This window comes from Psammomys obesus, unplaced genomic scaffold, assembly GCF_907164565.1.
Source record: "Psammomys obesus unplaced genomic scaffold, mPsaObe1.curated_primary_1811, whole genome shotgun sequence".
Classification (NCBI taxonomy): domain Eukaryota; kingdom Metazoa; phylum Chordata; class Mammalia; order Rodentia; family Muridae; genus Psammomys; species Psammomys obesus.
In genome coordinates this window covers 3,309,700-3,318,819 of record NW_026586589.1, presented here as the reverse complement: position 1 = coordinate 3,318,819, position 9,120 = coordinate 3,309,700, and the positions used below count along the sequence as shown (strand labels likewise).

General features: G+C 44.0%; 1 protein-coding gene across 4 annotated transcripts in view; it reads right to left on the bottom strand.

Annotated features, from left to right (window-relative positions):
- The window catches only part of Zhx3 (zinc fingers and homeoboxes 3), a 96,786-nt gene extending 88,461 nt beyond the window's left edge, over positions 1–8,325 (bottom strand). For 3 of the 4 annotated variants that reach the window (XM_055602231.1, XM_055602234.1, XM_055602235.1), the window contains exon 1: positions 7,778–7,966. The gene's annotated coding sequence lies outside the window, so the exon portion shown is untranslated. Of the gene's footprint in view, positions 1–7,777; positions 7,967–8,175 lie in introns of those variants that run through there. The other variant, XM_055602232.1, reaches the window with a different exon arrangement.
- Positions 8,326–9,120: the final 795 nt, after the last annotated feature.

Sequence of the window (9,120 nt, the reverse complement as noted above, 5' to 3'; positions counted from 1 at the left end):
TGTGTGTGTGTGTGTGTGTGTGTGTGTGTGTGTGTGTGTGTGTGTGTTTTAAGATGGTTTCATACAGCCCGGCCTTGCTTTGAGCCCTACATAGCCCAAGTTAGCTTTAGACTCCTGATTCTCCTGCCTCCCCCTCCTAAGTGGTAGGATTATGGGCACCAGTTTTTGCAATGCTAGGGATGGAACCCAGGACTTTGTACTTACTAGACCAGCACTCTACCAAATAAATTACATTCCCAGCACTCCCATGATCTTAATCACTACAGACACACTCCCCCTAACATAGCCTAATTATAAAGAATTGCCAAGCATTATATGTATGGGAGAGGAGCGTTAAAGATAAATTCCCAAGTTCCTCTCCTCCAGATAGTCCCATGGGCTTTATGATAGAGCTTAGTATCTCTTATTTTTAACATGGTTTTCATATATATATGCTAGAAACACAGTAGTACATGTCACTAGGGCAAAGCACTTGAATGAAATGGGCCAAAGCTGACTTCTCCTAGAGACCTTACAACTGGTACCTCTTTTGGGTCATGTTTTTAAGCTCTTCCTTTGGGCAGAATCCACTGGTGATCTGAGGTTCTTACAGACTAGTTTAACACTCTTGGCCTCTTCCACTGCTGGGCCCTCTTACCTTACCTCATTCACTAAAGACAAAGCTCTTCCTTCTCTTAGCTCCATATATCCTGGTATCCTTCTAATGGTGTCTCTAACCTTACAGACATCAAAACAACTCTTCAGCTGCTCAGTTATTTAATCTTCTTGACTTCACCCATCTTCACTGAGTTCATGTCAAATGTTTGTGCCTGTGACAAAACACAGGAGTCCATCATGCCCACTAATTAACTGCTCCAATTCTTATATTTTTCATGCACATGTCGCCTAAGCACATCCTGGTATTACTCCATCACTCAAAAGCATTCATCCATTGACTTCATAAATACCGTTTCCCTTTTCCATGCAACCTCGGGGCCCCATCTGCAGGTTAATTACTTTCTGTACCCTCAGCACACCTGCTTCACTGTCCTCTGCCACTCACCCTTCACAAATCCCAACTCTAGCTCAATCCAAACATGTGCTTTCTTTGCTCCCCAAATTAGGCAGTCAAATGCTACTGGTATCCCAGTTAATTTGTCTTCTCCTATCTCAATGCTCCTTAGCAATCATAGACATTGTTTCAAACTCATTCTCCATCCTTCTGAACTCAGTTGGTTGCCAAATGTCTCCTTTTCTCTTTGGCCATTTCCCACTTATTCTAAATAAACAACTGCCTTCTACATTGGTTAATTTCCATTGTCAACTTGGTTGGATTAATAAACACTTAAGTTATTGGTGAGACACACATTTGAGTTTGTCTGTGAGGGTCTTTCCAGAAAGGACTAGCAAGAGCTGTGCTGGATGCAGGCAGCACCAGCACATGAGCTAGAGTCCAGTTCAATAAAAAGGGGAAGTAGAAAAAAAGCAGCTTCATGTCAAAATGCGTCTTTCTGGGCTTCCTCACGGCAGATCCAGTGTGACTAGCTGCCTCCTACTCCTGTCGCCATGCCTCTCCTCCCTTCAAGCCTCAAGTTGCTTTTAGTCAAGCATTTGGTCACCGCCATGAGAAAAGTAACTAATACAAAGAGGACGGAAGCTATTACACTCTCACCCACTCATAAGCCACCCCACAACTATGCTCACAGAGTCCAGTATGCCTGCTGCCAACTTCATGACATCTGAGCTGGTCAGGTAATGAAGCCCACTGTTCATTTGATTATTTGAAGTAAGCTTCCGGGAGGTAAGCATTCCTGAAGCAAACAGTAAGCTAGTGGGTAGCTTACTAACGTTTATATTATATTTATGCATGAGAGTGTTTGCCTGCATGCATGTGCATGCACCGTTTGTGTGCCTAGTGCAGGGGAAGGTCAGGGAAGGCAGTAGGCCTCCTGAGACTGTAATAACAGCAGATGCCTGTGAGCCACCATGTGGGTGCTGGAAGTAGAACCCAGGTCCTTTGGAAGGGCCGCCAGTGCTCTTAACCACTGAGCCATCTCTCCAGCCCCAGTAGGTAAATTTCTAGAAAAGGAAAATACAATAGCCTCTTGAAATTTTTCTCCTCTAAGAATCTTAAAGACAGAGATAACTTTTAAAAGAAGAAAGAAAGCTATCTTGCCTCATAAGCATAAAACACACTTAAATCCAAACATAAAGTTATCACGAATAAACAGAATAATTACAAATCCCAATTCCAAATCAGAGTCAGTGAAAGAATACAAAATTATTAACTGTATGTCTTTCATTCTCAACCAAGCCATATTTGTTGGTGAGATTACAAGTTTTCCTTTCTTATAGTTGACACTAATTTTCTTATGTGTACAATTCTGCTCCTTACAATGACCCTATGATATGAGAACTACTTTTTTTCTTTTACACTTACAGCTAAGAAAAACTTTAAAAAGGTGGGGGGGGGGCAGATGGAGGGTGCAGGTGGATCTCTTGTGAGTTTGAGGTCAGCCTAGCTAGTTTCAGGCTAGAAGGACTACAGAGTGAGAACCTGTCTCAAAGAAAAGTGAGGAACAATTAAGGAAGACACCCAAAGTTCAACTCATAAACACATGTGTACCTGCATGTATGCCTGTGAATGTACGCATACACATACATACACACACAAACAAACATACACACATACTCATTCAAACATGTATATATATAATACAGATGCATACCCAAACAACTATGTATATACAATTTACACACACAAAGAAAAAAAAAACTTCACTGAATTATATAAGACTAACTCAAATATCCTGTTTTTATCTCTCATACATCCTTTAAAAACACAAACATTAGCAGTAATCAACTATAAAGATCACAATATACCTCATATTCATTCATCCCTATATTCATGTTAAAGGGTAGAGTGATTAAGATGAAAGGATGAAAGATCATGTGGATTAAAATCCTAACTCTAGCCAGGCGTGGTGGCGCATGCCTTTAAACCCAGCACTCAGAAGGTAGAGGCAGTGGGATCTATGAGTTCAAGGCCAGCCTAGTCTACAATGAGAGTTCCAGGACAGCCAGGGCTACACAAAGAAACCCTGTTTTGAAAAAGCAAAAAAGAAAACAAAAAACAAAAAAAAACTAACTCTACCACTTTGTCAGCTGTGTTACTTTAAACTCCCACTTCCTCAACTACAAAGAGTAATGGTAACTTATTATCATTGCACTTTACCAGCTTCTCACAATAATTCAGAAGTAATATATGAATATACTAATCAGTATATTCATATTCTGATAATATAAGTATTTTAGTAAATCTCAAAAATGTTAGTTATTATAATCATTATTTAATGTGGTTGAAACATTGACCTACAGGATCCTACTGAGAGAGCTGCACACCAGAGCTGTGCCATAACCAAGGCAAAACAACAACAACAACAACAACAACAACAACAAAAAAAAACTGTTCTCAGCCACATACATCTTGCAATATATTTGGAAAGGGACAATAAAAAAACAAACATATAAAAAAATTCTTAGGATTTTAGTGAAGTGTCTATTAGGAAATGCCTATGAACAGAGATGGGACAATGAAAAGGAAGCTACTATATAAGGGGCCATCAATATCAGCCATTCTGAAGAGAAGTACATTTGAGAAGGAAGGCTTTTTCTACGAATGTCAGGCAGAGACTGAAGGATTTAGACAAACAAGGAGGAGAACTTGGAATATTTGAGGAATTGAAGGTGTTCAACCTGACAAACATGAGCAATGAGCAGGGACTAGAGAGAGCAGAGAGGACTGGCTGGCACCTCAAAGTATTCACAGATGTGACTCTAAGCACAGTGGGTAGCCTTTCAACCTGTTTACCCTGGCTGCTATGGAAGAAGCAGGCAAGAATGAAGCTAGAAGACCAGCTAAGAGGTATGTACCACCATGCAAGATTAGGAAGTAGTGGAAAGGATTTGAAATATTCTGGGGTGCATGAAAGAAGACAACAAATGTGGAAGTTTGAGAGGGAGACCAAGAGACCAATTTGGGGGTTTTGGATTTAGGTCCATGTAGGATACTTGCTTAGCAAATGCAAGGCCCCAAGTTAGATCCATAGCATGAGAGGGAGTGGAGGGAGCAGGCAATTTGTGGACATGTGAAGTTTGAGATGAGGCAGCAAAGAAAACAGGAAGGTCTGATAGATGAAAATACAAGGCTGGAGTCAGAAAAAAAAAAAAAAGTGGGAGTTTCTCCATGCAGGGCATACTAAAGACTTGGATAAGTTTTACTGTGGCAGGAATACGATAACAGAAGAGAAACCACTGAGTAAGAAAAGAAATGATAAAATTTAGGTGTGGTGATTACATTCTTTAATTCCCAAAACTTAAGAAGCTGAGGCAGGAGGATAACAAGATCAAGGATATCCTGGGCTACACAGTGAGTTCAAGGGGACCCTCAGCTATCTATCAAGACCCTGTCTCAGAGGAAGAGAGGGAAATCTAGAACTGAAGAGGATTAAGCAGCCTCTACAAAAGCACACAGACCTGCACTCAAACACATCTGCAACAAATGCCCATTGAGGAAATAAGAAAAAATTAACCTATTTACTATGGTTCCTCAGCAGAATAAAATTTCCATTTAGGATATGTAAACCATACCATCAGCAGCAGCACCAAGTTCTTAGGTATTTGGAGCATCAGCATCAGAAGTTTATCCAAGGTCTCTGGGCTGTACTGTTCTAGGCAAGGTTCAAAGAAAATAGCAAATTCCTCCCCACCCCCCAATAAAGCCTCACTAAATATAAAAGTAGCCTATCTGATTTTCAAATCTTTAAGAAATTTACCCCCAAAGATACAATTTTCCCAATCTTTATCAATGAAAGTACAATGATACATTTTACTACAGATGCTGTTTCCTCCTAAAAGATGAAGCTACCACTTTCAAATAGTTCAAAGGTCACGTGAGAGATTAAAAAATGTTTAAAGGTCAAGGATCAATTATAAAATGTTAAAAAAAAATAAGTAAACAAGTAAGTGCAAACCCACAGCCATCCAAAAATGATAAGCAGAGAGATGAAAAGGACAGAACTGGCAAGAAAGTAAATAAATATAACAGCTACTCCCCAAATGAAAACACATCGAGGTTGTAATTACACCTTTGGATATCTGCGGACACAAAAAGCTCACTATGCTCTTGAGGCTTATACGATTGCTGAGATCTACCAAACTGGGACACTTTAGACTTCTCAAAAATTCCCAGTGTGACACAAGGAATAATGCATAAAAAGGAAAGCCAGCAACATTTGCCAAAATTGTTCCTTCTGTCAACTTTCCAAGTTAAATCCAGGTTTGTTTTTTAGATTTACTGACTTTATTATTTTTTTGTATTTGAGTGTTTTGCCTGCATGTATTTATGAGCATTATATGTATGCTTGGTACCGATGAAGATCAGAAAACTGTGTCAGTTCCCCTGGAGCAATAGATGGTTCTGAGCTGCCATGAAGGTGCAGACTCAAACCTCGAGCTTCTGCAAGAGCAACAAGAGTTCTTCACTGCTGAGCCAACTCTCCAGACTTTTTTTTTCTAACTTTATTATTTTTATTTTATGTGTATGGATGTTTTGTCTGTGGGTATTATCTGGTACCACTTGTGTTCCTGGTGTCCACAGAAGCCAGTGGAAGGCACTGGATCTCCTGGCACTAGAGTTGTCCATGACAACTAGAGTTGTCCATGCAGGTGCTGGAAATGGAACCTTGTCCTCTGGAAGAGCAACCATTGCTCTTAGCTGTTGAGACATTTCTCCAGCCCCTAACCACTGTCATTCTTTTAAGATCCTAAAGCTCATCTTATAAAATTCTTCTAAGAATATACTATTGAGAAGAAAATTGCAGAGTTTAAAAATTGTTACTCCTCCTCATGATACAACTACTTAGAAGGCTACCAGCAATGTCACATGAAGAGACAGACAACTAGCATTCATCTAGTTATGCACCAAGCAAATATTAAGTATCTATAGTGGACCAGGAGCAGTTCTACACCTTGAGAATATTTCAGTGAAACAAGATCTTGTGCTTGTGAGATAGCAAAGGAGACAGAAAATAAGCCAACAAATAAACACTACCAAGTGGTGATAAGTACAGCACAGAATGGAAGACAAGGATTGATGTGAATTTTGTAGAGTTGTTGGGGAAAGACCTAAAGTTAAGGAAGCCCATCTTAACTTCATAATATCTAGGCCAGCTGTTTACACAGGGGAATCACTAACACAGAGGCACCGAGGCAAGAGTGTGTGCGTGAAGTTCTTCAAAAGACAGTAGAGACTGCTTTGGCCAGGCAGCTCAGGAGGCCACAGGGAGGACAGGAGATCTGACGTTAATGGGAGAAGTTACTGGAGGGCTGCAAGCAGAGAACTCCCATGACCTAAATTTCTTTTTAAAGGAAAATAGTTTTTAGAGGGAAAATGGTTCCTCATAAAAGCAAGACACACCACTCATAATCTGTTTATAAATAGAAGAAAAAGAATACAATAAAAATCATATAGGCTTGAAGAACTTTGAGAGAGAGAAAGACAGGGACAGGGAGAGAGACACAGAGAGAGAGAGACAGACAGACAGAGAGAGAACACATGTACTTAGGAACAAAAGGCTGAAAAAGACAAATGCCTTTTTCATTTGTAGACTTTACGGGATTATAAGGGTTTTTTTTTTTTTTTCCTGCTTTTGTAACTCAGGCTTCTGTCTTAAACGTAACTCAGAGACAGAAAAATAGAGAGACGGCTTCACACAAGTGCCTGTGCACACACGTACATGCATGCCACACATAGGCACACACACACACTACAGCCCGCACTTCCAGTCATGGATGAAGCTAGTCTGAAATCTTACTTCAACCGAGGGAAAAAAAAAACAACACAGGGCACTTTTTTTTTTTTTTTCCAAAAAATTACCACACTTCCCATGCAATGTTTGCCTGTCATGAACCACTGCACAAATCAAGCGTGGCCCAATGTATCAAGGTCGCGAAGCCAACTTGGTTAATATGTTTACCATTACATAGCAGCCCAGTCTCTTAAAGCTACTTTGATACCATCTCTCCAAGGCACACATACAAAGGCCCTTTGCGCTCATTTCCTAAGTCTCTTTGATACTCCTTTGCTGTTTCTGGATTTTTCCACTGTACGTCTCTTCGAAGCAAATTAAGCCCGAATCAGTTGTTCCAGCTAATGAAGTGTGCTTTTGGCTCTTTTCTCCTCGGTTGAGAATCCGGCAAGCTACCAATTGTTTTTGAACACATTTCTGTTAGTTTTGAAATATTGCAATCCTACGTTACCACAAACAAAAAAATAAACCAAGATAGCAACATACGAGCACATGTATATATATGGAAAGTGCTGTATTCCTTTTTAATTAAAAAATGTGTGGACGCCTCATGAATAAGCATTTTAGGCTATCTAGATAAATATATGTGTTGGCATGACACCGATAAAGGCAGAGAGGAGCATGCCTTCTCTTCTCTAACCCCACACCCCCCCACCCGCGACACACAACAGTTTCTCACGGGGCACGCTACCACGGCAGTCACCGTTCACAAATGCAAACCATCCAACTCAAAATGACTCAAGCTCTCAGATACTTTCCACCCCAAACCCCACACCCCACACCCACTCCTCAATCAACTTCCAACAGGTTTCTTGAATGAGAGACCCCACACTGGCAAGGCTTTACAAGTCCCAAACTCTGCTCACACGCCCATCTGGGCATCGTGGAACCCTGGTGTTTCCGCGTGGGGAAGGAGGATTCTACCGTACCCCTGAGAGGTTCGAGTCCCGACGCTCTTTTCACCAAAAGGCACGGGTGCCCGGCGACCACAGCCGCCCGCGGGAGTGCGGACAGGCTCACCCACCGCCAGGCCTCCGCCGCCCGCTTCGGCTCCCTCTGCCACTCTGGCCCGCGGGACCACCTTGAGCCGGGGCTCGGGAGAGCGGAGCCCACAGCGAGCGCGGCGCTGACAGATGGGGAAGGCGGGGCGTCGGGGGGAAGGGGCGGGGCCGCTCGGAGCCGGGGGGTGCTGGCCGCTGACAGGGCCGAGCCGGAGACGGGCCTGGCGGGAAGGCGCTCGCAAACACCCAGGGGCTGACAGGCAGGGACGCCAACAGACACCGGGGACTGACAGCTGCGGGGACGATGGGCCTCTGCGGGCGCTCACCTGGCTAGGGCGGCGGCACCCGCGACCCGGCCGCTCTCCCCGCGCTGCGGGCCTCCCTCCCTCCCCGCCGGGCGGGCGGCCGGCCGGCGCAGGCCCCGCGGCAGCGGCGGCGGCGGCGAAGCCAGAGCCCCGGGCTGCTTCTGTGGCGGGGACGAGCTGCACCAACCGACTCCCGGCCGCTCGGCTGAGCTCGGTGACACTCGGAGGCGTTCGGCTCCGGTCGGCCCTCCTCGACTCGTCTGGGGGCGTGGCCCGCCCCCCCTCCCGCCCAGGTCGCCTCAGGCGCTAGGGGGCGGGGCTTTGGGAAACGGGCACAAGCCCCCTGACGTCGAGCGGACCTTACCCAGGGCGCATGCGCCGGCCGGATGCCCGCCCGCGTCCACTGAGGAGAGGCAAAAGGGGGCAGAGGAGCGGGCAACAGAGCGGATGCTGAGGCCTTAGCAGTCCCCGGCCTTTGTGCTCCGTATCCTGGTCTTTCTGGAGGGCCACGTAAGGAAGGCCACACGAGGTCACACTTGGAAATGAATGTAGTCTAGGCAAAGGTCCCAGACCCCTGCGCCCTCTCTCCCCAGTGCAGTGTTTCCGAACTAGCAACATTTGGAAGATGTTCTTTAACGCCGCTAAGGTTTCACGGCAGATTTTAGCATCTTGTTTACTCAAAGAAATAACAACCGAAACGAATTTATGATCTTCGCTTCCCTAACACTATCTTAGGATAGTGGAGCTTGCAAACACCTGCTCCCTCATGTTCGTTTTTCACAGCTGCTGTTGGCCTGGGATAAAATATTGTTTCGTGTTCCAGGCATCTTTTTATAACGGAATCCAAGTCTGCAGCAAATATGTTCAGAGAATGGTCCTCACCCTTCAAATCCAGACTAAGAAACAGAGCTCTGAAGACTGAGTGAGTCCCAATCCCAAATCTGCTTGTATTGAATATCAGCTAGC